This window comes from Thermobia domestica, chromosome 4 (genome assembly GCF_964235325.1).
Source record: "Thermobia domestica chromosome 4, izTheDome1.hap1.1, whole genome shotgun sequence".
In the NCBI taxonomy this organism is placed as follows: domain Eukaryota; kingdom Metazoa; phylum Arthropoda; class Insecta; order Zygentoma; family Lepismatidae; genus Thermobia; species Thermobia domestica.
This window is the reverse complement of record NC_137457.1, coordinates 294,435,366-294,454,016: the sequence shown is the minus strand read 5'-3', so window position 1 is coordinate 294,454,016 and position 18,651 is coordinate 294,435,366.

Sequence of the window (18,651 nt, the reverse complement as noted above, 5' to 3'; positions counted from 1 at the left end):
TTTAGTAATTCATACATGTGTCATCAAGGAAGCATTGTGACATTTTGCCTCCTCAACTGGCTGCTCAGCAACCCAGACGAAGTCTCTGTTTGACAACACTCTCATGTCCTTTGCTTGCATTCCACTCCCACCCAAACTGTTTTAGACAGAAAAGTGTTTGACAGTTACCCACAATTTGGGATGACACGTTATGGTACTGTTTCGCTAGAATCTGTAAGCAAGCAGAGGACAAGTTTGGTATTTTTGGCCCGCGGGTACACATATTGTCTGAAAGAAGACACTACTGGACTGCATTTAACTCGGGGGCGCGGTGGCTCAGTGGTAGAGCGTTCACCTCCGGTGCTTGGGGTCCCTGGTTCGATCCCAGCTCGCGCCATGTGGACTTTGTGGTGGACAAACACCGTGCTCGTGGGTTTTCTCGGGGTTCTCCCGTTTCCTCCCAGTATCTTCATTCCACCATTTCACTCATCTCTCATAATCACAGTCTCCTTTAGCCTTGCTACCGTGGGACGTAAAACTTAAAGATTTCATTTCATATTTGCATTTAACTCACAAATCAAAACAACATACCGAAAATGTAGTAAGTAGTAGCAAGTGTAAAGTGCAGAGAACTATAACATCTTATTCCCGTGTTGTGCCTCGAATTGGATGGCGCAAGATAATGCAGGTCCAATAACATTTTGGATATATTTATAAATATGTGATTCATGCAAAAATATTTTTTTTCTAATTGCATATTACCTTGTTTATTAATTTACGTAAGAAAATATTGAAACCTCTGACACCTCTCTATAGCGGACAATTTTTGATTCCCCACGGCTGTCCGCTTTAGAGAGGTTTCACTGTATATGAAAAGAACCACAAACTCAACTGGCAGCACGAGTCGATTATCTTTCCGATTGGGGGTGGCAGTACTAGGTTAGTACCTGTCGAAAATGGAGGGTAAGCAAAATAAATTAAAAAAAAAAAAAAAACTATTTTTCAATATGCCAGATATTCGTCTGTTATAGCTCTGCAACGCGTTGTAGAAGAGAGTATGGAAAAGAACCACCATGCAAACAAAGAACTTCGAGATGATATCGGCAATTCAAGGACACTGGTTGCTTGTGCAAATGGAAAAACACCTGGCCTCCCAGATCTCCTGATGTAATGCCCTGCGACTTTTTCCTGTGGGGGTACGTTAAGTGCCTTGTTTACGTACCTCCACTACCGCAATCCTTAGTCGAGCTCAAAGAACGCATCTGTGTTGCTGCAGTGCAGACAATTGACAGAACTGGGTCTAGGAAAACTCGGTGTACGGAAAACTCGGTGTGGGGAAATTTAGGTGTAAGGTAGATTCGGTGTAATACCTGTTGAATAATACCACTTACGATAATTTACGACACTTCATATTGTGAAAACGAAAACCATAAAATGTAGCGAATAAAATGTTATTACCTATTTCAAGAAAAGCAATTTTATTTTATTTTTTTATATTTTATTTTATTTTATTTATTTTATTTTATTTAATTTTATTTTATTTTATTTATTTTATTTTATTTATTTATTTTATTTTATTTATTTATTTATTTATTTATTTATATTATTATTATTATTATTATTATTATTATTGCCTTGAGTCCAATACCTCTTTCATGTCTTTTGCGTGGTATTACTATAAACTACTTTTCATCACACTATGAAGCTGACACTTTTTGTCAGAAATAAAACAATTACAACTATGAGTTCAGAGAATAGTTATAGGAACAACTAAAAACACCTTTCCTATAGTACAGCATAGAACATATACAAGGTGATTCTTTTAGAACTTACGGATTTCATTTGGGTCTAGAATTTCTAACTGAAGTCCGATTTTCATGCGGTTTGTGGCAAATGATCAAGGAACATTGGGAGATTTATGGAACTATGTTTACTAGTTTAAATTCATTTGAGGTAATATTCGCCACGCCACGGAGATTTGAGTTTCTTCGTTAGATGGCAACCTCGCGAGTCAATAAAAAACAGGAAACTGGACTGTTGTATTGAGAATTATGCAGTGCTACTGTATCAATATGATCAGGACACAGTTACAAAAATGTACTCTTTGGAGCAACGTGATTTTATAGCTAAAAAGTTTTTGGAGAACGAAATCTGTTGTTGCTACGCAAAGTGCATTTACACACAACTTTGCCTCACGTTCTGCCTCAGACAGGAACATAATATGGTCGTTAGTGAATAAATTGCAGGAAACAGGATCGCTTCTAAGTAAGACAGGGAAGCATCGGACCCCGCTGGCGGATGTTGTGGAAGATGTCAGTTACCGATTCTAAGTCATCCAAGAACTCTATTCAACATGTGATTTATGTGTGTTACCACTAACACTTAATTTGTATTCTCACTAACACTTAATTTGTATTCTTCAATTTCGCTTGAAATATCCAATATCTCATTCGAACTGTAACGTACAATGGCGAATATTTGCTTTTTTTCTTGTGGCCTGCTCGATATTACCCCGGATAAATTTAAACCAGTAAACATGGTCCCATAAATCTCCCATCCTTCCTTGATGATTTGCAACAAACCGCATGAAAATCTGGCTTCAGTTAGATATTCTAGAGTCAAATGGAATCCGTGAGTTTTGAAAGAATCACTCTGTATATACATATGTAAGATGCAAAAATATATTGATCAAAAAAGTCTTAGTGGAAAGGACAATATAAAGCAGGGTTGTTTTATCAGATAGTAGTGGTACAAATAGTTGACTTCTTCTATAATCAGACACTTTAGTTTGTTTGCCTTAAGTTAAGGTAAAAAATAACTGCAACCTTATTGACTTCTTCTCCAATCAGGCGTAGATACTTTAGTTGAGGCATTTATTTTTACACTTTTGAGTAACATAAATAAACTGTCATTTTTGAAGAATTTAGATTTAAATATTTATTTATAAGATAGACATAAAATCGTCAGAACATTTTTGAAAAATCTACAATTTTCAACTTTGCCCGTCCAGTAACCCATATTTTTTTGGAAGTGGAAAATTCTAGGAGACATCCTCCAACGAATCTTTCTTTACACCTAACATTCCCCACACCGAGTTTTCCATACATCGAGTTTTCTTGCACCGAATTTTCCTGCTCCCGACAGAACTATGCTACAAAATGTATGGAATGAGCTTGAGTATCGTCTGGACGTGTGTGTCAAAGCCGCAACACTAATTTATTGAATATTCACTTGGAGATACATCACTATCTTATTACTACTTATCGTCTTTGGTGTGAGAAGTTGTGACTTTGACACTCCGATCTGGGGATAAAGATTTATATATTTATTGATTAACTATATTGATATTTATTGAGCTGTATCTGGTTATTGTTAAATAAATAAAATAAAATAAATACGAACCTAGGAAAGAAAGGAAAAATAAAGACAAAAATGCTCTCCTTCTAAAAGAAGTAAAAGTTGTAGACGCTAAACTAAAAAATGGGAGTTTTTCCACTTTTTAAATTCAAATTTGAATTTTTAAATTATTATTAAAACCGAGAAAGCAAATAAGAAAATCCGCAAGTCTAGTTTTTCTAGGTAGATTACAATTTCCGTAGCCAAACATTTTCTCAGACATTGAAAGGTGTTTTATCACTGCTTATTAAATTATTAAACCTTGAGAACTGTCAGACAAAAGGACTTGATGCTGCCTGGACTTACAAGCTAATGTAGTATTCCAATATCCACTTAATATGTAAAAGAAAACCTTGGAAAGACCAGTGAGGATGGCTGGCTATCGATTTATTTTTAAAAAGATAGATTTACTGGAACAACTGTTTCCAGCGAAATTTAAATCTGGGGCCGTTCACACAGATGTAAATTCTAATAATAACAGTAATAATAATTGTAATCAATCGGTCAAGAAGGCGTGAAAAAGCCTTTGCAGATTCAGCTATCCTAAGAGATTTTTTCTTTATTCGCACCAGGTAAATATTGGAATGGTACGTAACTTATAGGCCCGAAGTAATTTCATTTCCGATGCCTTTAACAAAGGACGTTGTCCCTCTGACATCTTCATCAAGTCGGAGATGCCATAACTTTTATAATGTAAAATAAATTAATAAATATACTGAAGTCTTTCTCTAAAATAGTATTTGGCAAATTAACGTCTTCGAATTTTTCTTTGCTATTTCCCGATGTCTTTGCTTTTACATTTTCGTCAACGAAATTTACACAACTATTGTCTCTTTTCCTTTTGAACGAATTTTCTGACGTCTTCTTGGACATCTTGCAAATTGCGAAGCAACTCTTAATTCATCAAGCCACAACGATAGTTTAAACACTACTAAGCATATATTTTCGAAGTGACGGTTGTGCTGAAATGATCAAAGATTGCTGTGATATGTTCGTACGTGCTTTTGTTTTCTAACCCCCTCGTGTTAACAAATTATCTTCAAATATTTTTCTATCTGAACGAAAACGAAACAACAAAGAAAAATGATTATTTTTATCCACTCCCTTTTTTGGACCAGTAGGTTACGGAAAAACAACTACTAGTACTAGCTGCTGAGTATTTATCGAAATCAATCACCGCTTTCTTTAATGCCAATTGCGGCTACGAATAAGCAGTACTAATTCGAGGTTCGTTGTTGGAGTTAAGAACGACAGTGAATGCTTCAAACTGGACCGACGAGAGGTCACGTGTTTTATTATTTTTGTAGAGGTCAAGATCTTTTGGCGTAAATATATTCATTTAATATCCGAAACTAAAGGTTTAGGTCCCTTGAACTAAAGTAAAAGACTTTTTTTAACCTCTTTCCGCGATTAGAAAGGACCTGGTTCCGTCCCGTATTGCCTCGCTCAAATTGTATCCAATCGGCACACTTTGAATTTGGATCAATGAGGACGTAGGCCCTACTCCTCACCCTCCTCACCTTTCAACTATCTCCTACTGATCTTTAGAAACAAAAGAGTTTGTGAGAGTTTCAAAGAAATACATTTGGAAACAGCTTGGCTTTATTTTATTATAATAAGAAAAACATTTGGAAACTGCTTGGCTTTATTTTAATACCAGATGTCAGCTTTCAGAAGGTAAGGGCATCTTGAGGAAAAACCATTGCAGGTTCAAACTACTGTTTTCAATTGTAGAAGGGATTCTCGGAAAACTCGATTCCCACACCCCGAAAACGCAAGCATTTTGAAAGAATTTAGACTTCATTCGCGGCAACAGTCTGACGACTAGCTGTTTAGTGAGATTTTTGTTCTGAAAACTACATGAAAACCAGTTGTTTGTCCAATGAAATGAGTATACTATGGATTGAATAAGCGTATACCCGCGTACTTCCTAAATTTTAGGTGGCTATACGAGTTTCCAAAAATTGGAGGTGGGTATACGCCGTTCTTTGTTATAAATTTAGTGTAACATTTATGGTGCAGTTTTACTATACGGATTCACAGATTGTAAAATATACGAAAAAAATACAGAAGTCTCTAATTTACCCATTTTATGTCGAGAACAGCGTGCAGTTTTACTATACGTATCCATAGTATAAGTAGTAGTAATAGTAGTAGGAACGGGTTAGAAGCCCCGCAGGGGTTAGTTGGGTTCTGTTCTCGACAAAATGGGCAAATTAAAGACTTGCCTATATTTTTCAATACATTTTACAATCCGTGTATCTGTATAGTAAAACTGCACCGAGAACAGAACTCAACAAACTCCTGCGGGACTTCTAACCCTTTCCTACTACTATAGTACTACTACTTATACTATGGATCCGTGTGTAAAACTACACGTTACAATCTAATCTAAAGTCTACTATGAATATTGCAACACAAAGAATCACTCGCTTATTTTATTTGAGGTAGAATTTATTAGTCCATTCTTTGATGTTGTATTCAGTCGAGATAGCCGGTATGCTTTCTTCATTTGTTACTTTGTTAAACGAAGGTTAAAGACAAAGGACGACAACCAATCAGATTCGATTTTACAACTTGACCGAAGTTTACTTAAACGAGGTGTACTGAACTTCGACTTTCAATGGTGCAAGGGAACCACGTTTAAAGTTTAAAGTTTAATGTTGAACGCGTTTGAGTGAACGTTCGTTTCTACTTCTTTGATGCACACGGCTATCAGAGTGCTCCTTTAACCGTGCATATACGATAATGACCGTTTGGGATTAGATAAAAGGTATTCGACATATAATTTTTACTTACACGCGTCTCTTTACTTTATTTCATAGTTCTCCCTTTCTAATGATCGGCGACAGAAGCCATCTAAATTCATAAAATTATACGCACTCATCTCAAGATTTTTCACTTCATGATGTAGAGGCAGGGGTTACTCTTCACCTCCGGAGCTCACTTTAGGAACAATTCGTCAGTAAAAATTAGTATATAATAACCGCATGCACATGACTGCCAATAGTTCGTCTTGGTCCCTTCAGGATTCTCCGCGACGAATCGAAGGAGTGCAGACCAAGATGAAGACCTCACCTCTGCGCGGTGGTAGTGGCCCCGCGTAGCGTAGAGGCTAACGCTCTCGCCTTCAGTGCGAGCAGTCCCGGGTTCGATTCCCGTTGGGGTCACTGTGTCGAAAAAGTGTAACACGCTTTTTCAGGCCAGCCACCCTGAAGTTAAGTGGTACCTAACTTATAAGTCCCAGGCCGATTCCTTCCTTCCTGTCTTTGTATTTTTCCACTAATGAAATTACAATACATTTCTTGCGTTCAGAAAAATTTTTTGTTCGTTTTTTCATTATTTTTTTCCATCACAATTACTATCACTGAAATTAGGCTACCCACAACTCTATGCACACAATCTCGAAAGTCGAGGAGATCGGCACGCGGTATGCTTTCTTCATTTGTTACTTTGTTAAACAAAGATTAGAGGCAAAAGACGACAACCAATCAGAGTCGATTTTACAAATTGACCAAAGTTTACTTAAACGAAGTCCTAGAACCAAGTTTAAACTTGAAAGCGTTTGAGTGAACGCTCGTTTAAACTTCATCGCTGTATATGAGACTTCTATTTTTCTTAAGTCATAGCTTTTGCTATCTCAATGAGAAGATATTTATAATTTAATTAAGTATGAAAGCACTAAAACTTTCAGGTCTTGACCCAGAATCATGAGGTAAGTGGGCAGATATGAAGAATGATGGATTGTTTGTGGGTAAGACATGTTATCAAAAACAAGAGTCAAAATATGGCTCATCATTTTCGTTCTGGAAATTTTGATGTCGAAGATGCTCCTCGCTGAGTGGGTGACCAACCACAACACAAGTGGATGTGGTTCTGGCTAAAGTCAAGCAAAACTGGAATTTAAGCAGCCATGACATCGCCAGTGACGTAAACATTCATCACCAAAAGCGTTAAACCATCTGGAGATAGCTGGTTACAAAAACAAGATCGGCGTTCAGATGTCACATGCAGCCGTGTGCACCAACAAAGTTTAAACGAGTGTTCACTCAAACGCGTTCAACATTAAAACTTTCATGTTTAAACGTGGTTCCAGGAGTTCTGTTGCACCATTGAAAGTCGAAGTTCAGTACATCTCGTTTAAGTGAACTTCGGTCAGTTTGTAGGCCCTAAAATCGACTGATTGGTTGTCATCTTTTGTCTCTAGTCTTCATTTAACAAAGTAACAAATGAAGAAAGCGTGCCGGTCTTTTCGACTTTCGAGATTGTGTTCATAGAATTGTGAGTAGTCTAATTTCAGTGATCGTAATTGTGATGGAAAAAATAATGAAACCATGAGAAAAAAATCCGAACACGAGAATTGTAATTACGTTAGTGGAAAAATACAAAGGTATTATTGAATATAAACTGACTGACTTGGATCAACGAAATTTAAACCTCCAAATTCAACCGTTCAAGCTAAAACCAAGTTTATCCACCATTTGACTGAAATTTAACCTTGAATGTTGTTGGTGCAACAGACATTTTCACCCAGTTTGGTTATGATCCTCGTTCAACAGTTGAACTTCGTTGGTGCACACGGCCGATGATCTGCTTCAAAAACATTTACTCGATCGAATTTCTATGTACAAATTTCTGCTGAAACGTAACGAACTCGAGCCATTTCTGAAGCTGTAGCTTATGAGCGATGAAAAGTGGATAACCTAAGACAAGAATGTACGAAAGAGATCATGATCGAAGCAAAAAACTTCACAGTCTGTAGCACGTTCTACACTGACGACCAGGAAGGTTATGTAGTGCGTTTGGTGGAATTGAAAGAGTATCGTTCGTTACGAGCTGCTGTTGCCGGGCAGAACGGTAGACACTTATGCTGCCGACAATTAGCGCTACTGCACCTAGCAATTCAAATAAATGACCGGAACTTTGAACGGAAAGCGTTTTGTAAAGCTGGTCATACCACCTGTATTTTTAACGACCTATCAGAAATTGAGAGAACTGTGCTGGAAGATAATGTATCTACTGTATACCGAAGACCTAGCACCGTCAAACTATAATTTATTTCGGTCTTTGCAGAACTCCCTAATTGTTGTTAGGTTAGTTTCAAAACGAGCCTGTGAAAATCACGGGTCACTTTTTTTTTTTCTGGAAGCCACAGAAGTTCCATAGCGGTGGAACTTGGCGGTCAGATGGTTGTAAATGAGCAGAGGTCGGATCAGCATGACGATTGATTGAAGGTTGAAGGCGTTGCGGTGTGTACTTTCCAGAAAGCGGGGTGAAGATATCTTGGAAAAATGCAGCAAAAATATTCGCCTTCTCTATGTCAGAATCTAGAGCTTCATTGTTGTGAATAAGAGAATAGGGCGTGCGAGACGTTTGGCCAGTGAGTTAATGGCACTTACGCCATATTTGCGGGAATGAGTTTCTGTGTTAAGAGTGTTACACGTTTGAATTCACTGTCTTGTAAAAATGTGTTATTCGGAGATACGAGGGGGTGCTGATAAGTTCTTAGCTTTACTAAGAAAAATAAGACAAAATTAAATTTTTTTTGATGGATTTATTCAATATACTCTCGCTTCAATTCGATGCATTTTTTGATTCGGTCCTGCAATTCATTTAGGCCCTCTAAATAAAACTCTTTTGGTTGGGTGTCAAACCATGAGTTTACTGCTGTAATTGCTTCAGAAATGGTGGCGAATTTTTGCCCCTTCATGTGTTTCTTTAAATTTGGGAATAGGTGGTAGTCTGATGGGGTCAGGTCAGGTGAATATTGTGGGTGGTGCAAGTTTTCAAACCCTAAGCTAGCCAATTTTTGCATCGCAACATTGCTCTTGTGAGGAGATGCGTTGTCTTGAAGGTAGACAACTTTTCGGGACAACTTTCCACGGCGTTTTTGCTTCAGCTCTGAGTGAAGCCTTTCCAGTAATGATGCATAGTAAGCTCCGGTTACGGTGTTACCTTGTTCTAGATAATCAACAAAGATTACGCCATCCATATCCCAAAAAACACTGGCAAGAACCTTTGAACTTGATTTTTGCACACGAAACTTTTTTGGTCTCGGTGAACCACTGTGACGCCACTCTTTTGATTGTTCCTTTGTCTCTGGATCATATAAATAGATCCATGTTTCATTCCCCGTGACCAAACGTTCCACAAAATTAGTCCCTTCCTGCTCAAAACGGCTCAAAACCTCTTTGGAAGCAAGCACTCTTGCACGCTTTTGATCGGCTTGCAAACATTTTGGCACCCATTTGGCAGAAAGTTTGTTCATGTGCAAATGATCGCGAATAATGACACCAACGTGTTCACGGGATATACCTAGGTTCTCTGCTATACTTTTAGCAGAAATTCGTCTGTCTGTGAGAATCATTTCATGAACCTGTTCAATGATTTCTGGCACAATCACTATGGATGGTCTCCCAGGGCGGGGGTCACCTTCAGTGCCAAAATGGTCTGTCTTAAATTTCACAACCCAGTTCTTCACTGTGGCATAACAAGGTGCATGGACCCCCAATGTTTGTTGCATCTCACCATGGATCGTCTTTGCAGATTTCCCCTGGAGGAAGAGGAACTTCATCGCCGCTCGACTCTCAACATCGTTGAACTTGTTGGGCTGCCCTGCCATCTCAAGCACTCACCTAAAAAAAATAACTTTCCTTAGAACCAATGTTTTAATATTTCGTCACAAACATATAGACACATGTAGTTTTCAAATAAAAGCAAACATTATAAATATCGGAAGGGGGCAAACTAAGAACTTATCAGCACCCCCTCGTATTGACGATGTAAGCGAAGTGCCTCTAAGTTGGTGCTTGTTCAGTATTCGCGATAAGCTTGACGTGAAGCAGAAATTAAAGCAATATACCTTGGCGGTAAGATAAGTTTATGCAGATGGAAATCAGTAGAAGGAACTGAATGATTCACTGCATCTTGCGACATTAAGGTCCGTGATGACGTGATCAAGACTATGTTGCGAGGTAGGTACAATGAGTTCGCTAATTGCGTCATCGATGGTGGATTGGTATAGATCCCAATTAGCATTATGATAGAGATAGATAACACCAAATATTATTTGACATTTACCCGTTTAAAGTTTTGCGCCCTTTTTTCGGAAAGAGATCGAATGATACAGGAACATCAATTGTATCATGAGAGGGTCTAGATATTGTTTAGTCATCTTTATTTAACATTTTATTCAGTTTACTCAGAGGGATGGGCATCAATTAAGTGAAGGCAATCTTCATATGCGATGGATGCTGATGAAAATCGTCTGGCTGACATACAAGTCCTAGTCGTTCTTCAACAGCGATGTCTGAAATGAAGAGAGAATGTCAAAGCACAGTGTGTTGATTGAGGTGCATCAGGAGCTATAAAACATAGGGTTCAATCACGTGAATAGACGGCAGTTAATACAGGGAGAGTGGTATATGTCACGAGGGTGTAGTGCGACGCCACAGCACATGGGTGATATTAGTAAGATGAATGCTGTTAGCTTCTGTTCCTGGAACTAATGAAGATAAGGACAGCCCTGTTAGTAAATGATTTACTGTGCATGAGATGGATAGATGAGTGGTGGAACTGTGCCAGGATGATAAATGTCAAAAACTTCTGGATCGACGTTCTCGCAGCCGATGTTCAAATGATACAGGTCTTCAGATGTAAAGGTGTCGGATAATATACAGCAGGAGTATCAACGTCTCTGTCATAGCGGAGAATGTTCAGGAATACTGGATGAGCAGTTTCAATGCGTTTCTTAATGTAGTTTGAGCGGAGAGCCTCAAGATGTGATAAGAGCGGTCGAAAATGAATACTGTCATAGAGAAGACGGGTCGAGTGCGGGGCTAGATATGAAAGGCTAAACGAAATGCATGACGTTCTAGTATTGCTAACTTGTGATAGTGCTTAGGAGTAGCCGGCAGTAGCATACGCAGGAATTTATTTCGGGGTGTCCAAACTCACTATGAGCGTATTTTATATTAAAATTCCTGAAATTGCCCCGAAAATTAGGCAAAATTTACACAAAATTCGAAATTTCGGGGGGTTGGACCCCAGGACCCACCCCCTGCTTACGTCCCTGGTAGCCGGCAACCAAGCTGTGTGACCATAAGTTAAGACCGGACGCATGAAAACTTTGTAAGTGTTTAGGAGATGCGAATGTGGACCACACGTGGTACCAACTAGTCGTTTGAGAAAGTCTGTTTCTGACTTTCTCAATGACAGTGAGAAGGTGCTGTGTCCAAGTAAGCTTGGAATCAAACACAACGCCAAGATACTTAAGAGTGCAATGGATGGTGACTGGTGAGTTATCGACATGAAGCTGTAGTAAGCGAGGATTTCTATGTACTCGAGATTGACGTCCAGATGGTAAGAAGACGATAGCTTGTGCTCTAATAGCATTGATTGCCAAACGCCAAACTTTGCACCAGTCAACAAAAGGGTCAATTGCCATTTGAACACGATGTTGGATATCAGTAATTGTCCGCCTGACAGCGAGAAATGCACTATCGTCAGCGAATTGGCAAAGTTGTATGTCAGGAGTGGTCGGTAAGTCGGTGACATACAGCAAATATAACATGAGAGAGAGAGAGAGAGAGAGAAGATCCTTGAGGAACGCCAGAATTAAGGGAAATTGGAAATGACAGAGCATCAGTGATCGATATGTAGGTCTGTGAGAAAGGAATGTATATTTCGTATGTAAGAGAGGGGAAGTTGGAAAGTATAACTTGTATATAAGACCCTGGTGGCAAACTTTATCGAATGCCTTTTCGAAATCGAATGTAACCACACACGATGAATGACCTCGGTTGAATTGATTGTATATAGAGGTGCTGAAACGTAACAGAGGGTCCAGAATGCTAAAATGGGATGAAACCCAGTTTGATGCAGTGGAAGAAGAGTGTTAGTCTGTAAGTGATCGTAGAGACGACGCAATAATATACGGTAAAACATTTTGTTGAACGTGGACGTCAGTTGTATAGGCCGATAAGAGGTAACATCAGAGGGTGGTTTATTAGGTTTAGGAAAGAGTAATACTTTTGAATACTTCCAAGTGATAGGGAAAAAAACAGTGCGGAGTATAAATGTATAAATGAAGCTTAGGATGGTGAATACAATAGGAGGAGCGTTTCTAATGAGCAGGGCCCGGATCTTGTTGACCTAAACTTTTCTAAAAAGTGACCTATAAAATGACACTAAAATTCCTGTAAAATGACCCTAAAATTCACAAAAATTGACCTTAAAACTTGCGTTTTTAAAATCTTCTACTTCGTTAAACATGGACATTTTTTGAATATCTATTAGATTTTAAATATCATTTCTGTCATTTTCAAAAGTTTTGTTTCAGTTAGCTGCAGACCATTGATCAAATGTTGTGTTCAATGATCGGTCCATTGTACTGTATTGTAAGTGCTGAAAGTGTCAATTCACTCGCGAGTTGAAACTAGGAAGTACAAGTTCAGTACAAGTTTGAAACTAGGAATCAAAATTCGTAAGTGTAGACTGTATACTCGAGAATAAAAAGTTTAAAATCTTTGAACGCCTTCCAATTTATTTTTAGTTATTCACCTGATCATATCTTATGTGGTCAACAACCCAAACACATCCGTTTCACCACCTACCAACCACCACCCCTCGTCAACGAGCTACAGCTTAGTATTCATTAGCTTGTTAGGAAAGCAATTTTTCCACCCCAATAGTCAGGAAGCAGAAAAAGAGATCATTTAACTTCGTGTTTTTCAAATCCGTAGACAGTGTTCATTTTAAGATGTCTTTATGTTGAAGAAAAAGAATAAAAAGACCATAAGTTACCTAAAAGTTACCTTAAAATATTAAAAAATGACCTAAACCTTCAAAACGGCAAAAAGTGACCAAATGTTGACTCTAAAAAGATATATTTTTAGAACCTAGAATTGATTAATAACGTTTTTATTTCAACTTGCCTTGTCCTATGCGTAACAGAAAAAAGTTGACTTATCAACAAGATCCGGGCCCTGCTAATGAGAATATAGGAACCCCCTCAAGGCCTGGTCCTGTATTTCGATTTAAAGAAGAGTAGCGTGGATGTCTGGCGGTTGGATAGGTATTGTGAGTGCATTATTTAGTTCCAGAACGTGACTACGATTTGATTGTAAATGTGCTAAGTAAGAATCAGATAATCGATCGACTTCTGTAGGCAAACGTAGTGGAGTATGCTAGCCAGGTAGGGGAGTAAAGACATTTAGGCAGTGTTCGGCAAAGGTATGAGCCTTGTCTTGTCCTGATCAGAAGATAGTGCTTGCTGGTTTACAACTAGTGGGTATGGTGTCCTTTGAAATTTGCCGAAGAGTTGATTAAACTGTCGCCAATATTTGGTAGGATGGGATGTTTCGCTGAGTTTATTACAAGTTCAGATCCAGTGAAGACTTTTGTATGAGATCATGTAATTACGAGTGATGCGAAGATATTGTCTATGGAGGCGAAGTGCTTGCAAATTACAGCTTTGGGTGTATTCTATGTAGGCACGCCGAGCTACAGTTATGAGAGAAAGGTATCGTGGAGGAAGTTTCGGTTTATGCGGAGTAATATATGCAGTTGGAATGTTTTGATCAGCAGCCGTATGTAAGGCCTGAGTGAGATGGTGAACGGCAGTGTCGAGGTCATCTTGTGATGTTAGCTCTAAAGTATTAAAAAGTGCTGAGGTGATGGTTGCTTGGTAGGCTCGCCAGTTGGCCTGATGATACACACACTTTTCTCTTTTATGTGGTATGGTGAGGAGAGGTGTTGGTAGCAAGAGACAGCTTGATTGGAACATGATCACTCCCCAAAGAATCTAAAACATCAATGAGTGATGTGAGAGTTAAGTGTTGTAGATGATATAACGATATCAGTTATGGTATTGCTACAGGGGCGAGTTGGCCGAGGAAATACATGGAAGTGGCCGGTCGTATTAAGAGTGAAGAATGTTTTTCGTCTTGAGGAGGCCAGCTGTGAAAATTGATGTCTCCCATGATAATGAATTTATGATAGGTGTCAGAGAGTATTGAAGAACTGGTATGGTATATCATGTCTCGGCCTGACATAGATGTTTGCAAAGGCTACGGTATGAACTTTCAGATATAAGAGAGCAACATTGTACTCGGGCTTCTGAAAAGCAGGAGGTAGGATAATAGACCGATGTGGAATGCAAGATTGCAGGCCAATAGCTTTACCTCCACGTTGGGGAGCGCCGTTGGGTCCGTCGTGTCTATAGAGAACGTTTCGAGGAATATAGCAGGGTATGTAAGGAGCCAGGAACGTTTTGTTGAGAGGAAAAGCGGTTATGCTTCCTCCATAAGAAGTTGTTGAAACAGCACTTGATGCGTGATAAGAGACCTTATGTTCAAAAATAACATATTGTAAGTTATAATGGTTTGGACCAAAAGTATGGAAATAGCACTGATACTGCAGAACATGTTCAAACGATCGTTTCAATTGGTTGTATTTGGCAATGGATGTTGGATCCACTGTATGTGGCATGTAATGTGAGATTGTAAAGAAGTTTAGCGGAGTGAATGATATGATTGAGGACGGGATCCACTATATGTGGCATGCAGGGGTGTAGCCACGGGGGGCCCATCGGGGCCAGGCCCCCCAAATGCTTTCCTGGCCCCCCAAATGCTTTCCTGGCCCCCCAAATGACCAGCTTTAAAACATCATCGTGAGATTACCTCGCTTCAGTCATTTAAAAATAACAAAGTTTATATATAATTAATAATTTACTGCAAAATAGTATTTTACCGTACCGATCGAAAAATAGTATGGTATACTTTTTTGTAACAGCAGATTACACAATTTACGGCGATTTATATTTCACAATATGAAGACAAACGTTTTAACAAGGTATAAATACTACCATAAAACAATAGTACTGAAATAAATTGTAAGTACATTTCTTATTTATATACTGTAAGTAGTGTTTAAAAAACATTTTTTTATCAGATGGAAAATTTTGTAAAAAACGACGTTTTTATTCAGTTTTTCAATTTGGATTTCATTCGCTTTTTTAAAATGCTACTTCGTGTAAAACAGTAAGTGAGATATAGCTGTTAATAAAATAATTATGTTTTTTAGCCACGAATAATAAATAAATATTTTTGTCAGAAAATCTTAAAAGAAATTAAGTGTAATTTCAAAGAAATCAGTCTTATGTTACCAAAAGAGTTCTGTCGCTTTCTGGGGAGGTCTGTGTTCAATTGATCCACACACGGTGAGTTGAATGCGAATGGAGATAAGGCAAAGGTCAGTTGTTGATGTTGGTATATCCAACATACTACCTGGTTGTGGCAGTTCAGTTACACCGTGAACTTGCGTAAGAATAGAGTGAACACGAAATCACCACAGAGCGTCATAAGGGCGTGTATGTTGTACATCAAACTGGGATCAAATACCGCTACAGTGGTCTTTAGTGTGGGTGTCGTGATCTACACGGACAGTGCAGCGGTGGTTTAACAAATTTAAGGACGGTGGCGAAACACTCGAAGATGCACCACGTGCCGGAAAGCCAACACATGTACAAAATGAAGATCTTCAGGCAGCAATTGAGATGAACAGTGGCCATACATGTGAGGAACTGGGACTACAATTCAGTGTGAGTGGAGAAACCATATGGCAGCACCTCCATCAACTGGGGAAACACTACTGAGTGGTCCGGAAGTGGGCGTACCCCTAATTTATGTTTTCTTACGGTTTTAGGTTTTACCCTCATTTGTTTGGTAACATTGCTTGGCATTATACAATGCTCTTTGGGGTTTCATAAAGCAATAAGTAAGAAACACTAGTTATCACACAACGCAGGAATTACGAGCAGCTATGGAACACGCCTTCACCCTCGTGACTCCAAGTATCTCCGCAAAACATCTGTGAGAACTTGGCGTAGAATTCAGCTATGTTACGACATGGATGGTGATCATACCGACGTTTATGACTCTTAAGACTTCAAGGTAACTGTGTATAGACATTCTACCATAACTAAACTATACAGTTGAAACTAACCCCGTTCCGGACCACACTCTACAAGTTGGGTCAATGGATCCACATGAATTGACTCCGGGCCAGAAGGCAACGGGAGCAGAGACCTGTCTTTTTTCGCTGTCTCGTCTGAGAAAAGAGGCATTTCTGGGCAGGGTGTAGAAATGTGATTAGAAGTGAGTCTTGTACGAAGTTCCACGGCGCCATCATCATTGGTTAGCATCCCATGAACCGCTTCCAAAGCAGCTGGAACCAACACTGCAACAGAAGAAGGTCCTCCTGTGTGTTTGATGAACTGCTCGCGACATCGTGCATCGGGAACTGCTACCAGCTGATCAGAGCATCAATACAACTTGTACTGTCAGCAGTTGAGCCATGTTCAAGAAAAATTTAAAACTGGAGCCAGACTTCGGAATCACAAACGGGTCCTTCTGTTACAGGACAACGGTAAGCTCTACGTGGCTAGGATGACTCGGGACACCATTCTACGCCTTCGATAGGAAACACTATTGCATCCACCATACTCCCCGAATATAGCAAAGTTCGATTATTACCTGTTCCATTCCTTGGACAATCACCTTAGAGGACGCCAGTTCAAATCCCTAGTAGAGGTGCAAAATGCACTTGATACCTTCTTCGCTTCACGGCCCACCAAGTTCTATCGAGATGGAATCCTTGTCCTTCCAGAACGTTGGCAGAAGGTCGTCGATTCTTATGGGGACTATTTTTGATCTTCCAGGTACGTCTTGGGTGACATATGAATGTTCGGGGATAGTGGGTGAGAAAGCGATAGAACTTTCTTAGTTACCTTTATAGATAGGTTCTGTGTATTGAAATAGTTATGCACAAAGGTATCATGTTTTTTCCGGGACAGTAGTTCTTGGTTGAACATAATAAAAATACCTGGAATATAATTTATGAAGAAAAAACAAATTAATAATAATAATAATAAATTTATAATAATAATAATAATAATAATAATAATAATAATAATCATCGTCATCATCATCATCATCATCTAAGAGAAATATTTTTAATTTTAGGGAAGGAAACCAAATTTTTCCAGTTTTTTCTGGCTTCAGAAACACTAGCTGTAACACTTTTTTTTGTTTTGCACATTGTAACTGGCCCCCCTTCAAAAACGACGGGCCCCTCCTACAGAAACCTGCTTGCTACATCCCTGGTGGCATGTAATGTGAGATTGTAAAGAAGTTTAGCGGAGTGAATGATATGATTGAGGACGTGCGGGCGTTGAAAGGGTAGAATGTTCTGTAAAGTGAGAGTTAAGAATTGTAAGAGGTCTTCCACAGTGGCAGGATGTGTCAGTGAGTTTGGAGGTGGGGTGCTGTCATCTGAAGTTTTTGATGAGTGCTACTAATGCTGGTTTATCAGGTGCAGGTGTGGGCTTGGCACGGCAGCGATAACTATATGGGGTGCTTCTCAGGACAAATGGTGCATTGAGGAGGTGCGCTTAAATTTGGACAATTACGGGTCAGATGGTTTCCACTACAGTACATGCATTTGACGGTGTTTGTACAATTAGGAGTGTAATGATCGTTGTAAATTTGGGATTTCTCGCATCGTATTGGGAAAGGTGGAGGCGTTCGAGAAGGCTCTACTTTGTAGCGGCTGCGATATACGTAGGCTCCGTTAGCCAAAAGATGATAAATTATTTACTACTGGTCCGTCAAAACACGCACAAGGTAGGTAGGTCCACTGTTGTCACGATTTATATTAGTTTTCTTGATTTATAGGCCCCCGTATCGCAGTTCATCAAAAATCTCATCATCATCTTGAGTTCGGGTTCAATGGCCCGGATTCAATGGCCTTGGCTGAGAGAAGTGGTGGACGACGAAGTGGTGGAAATGTTTTCCGTTGGTTCGGATTGAGAGGCGTCAACACAGTCTGAGGTCCAAAAATTTCAAAGGTAGCTTTGTTTCTAACATGAATATGGAAGTTAGGATTAGGAGATTTCAATATGATTCCATCCCTAGTAGGTATGATTTGGTGAACATCATCACACGGAACATATTTATTGATTTGCATGAAGATGTCGCGTGCAGTCCGGTACTTAGTATCGAAGTTCTTTAAAATGAAATTGAAATTGTACATGGTTTCTTGGTTAGCTGGCAAAGTATGAGAGGATGGTACATTAACCCAGTTCATTTCGGTATATCTCGCAGTCAGTGAGGCAGTGGAACCTTCTCCATCAGAACTATAATGCCTTGGCTTCTTAGCGTCTGATTCCTTGAAATTCCCAATTGGAGATCATGAGCGAGATCGAGACAGCATGTT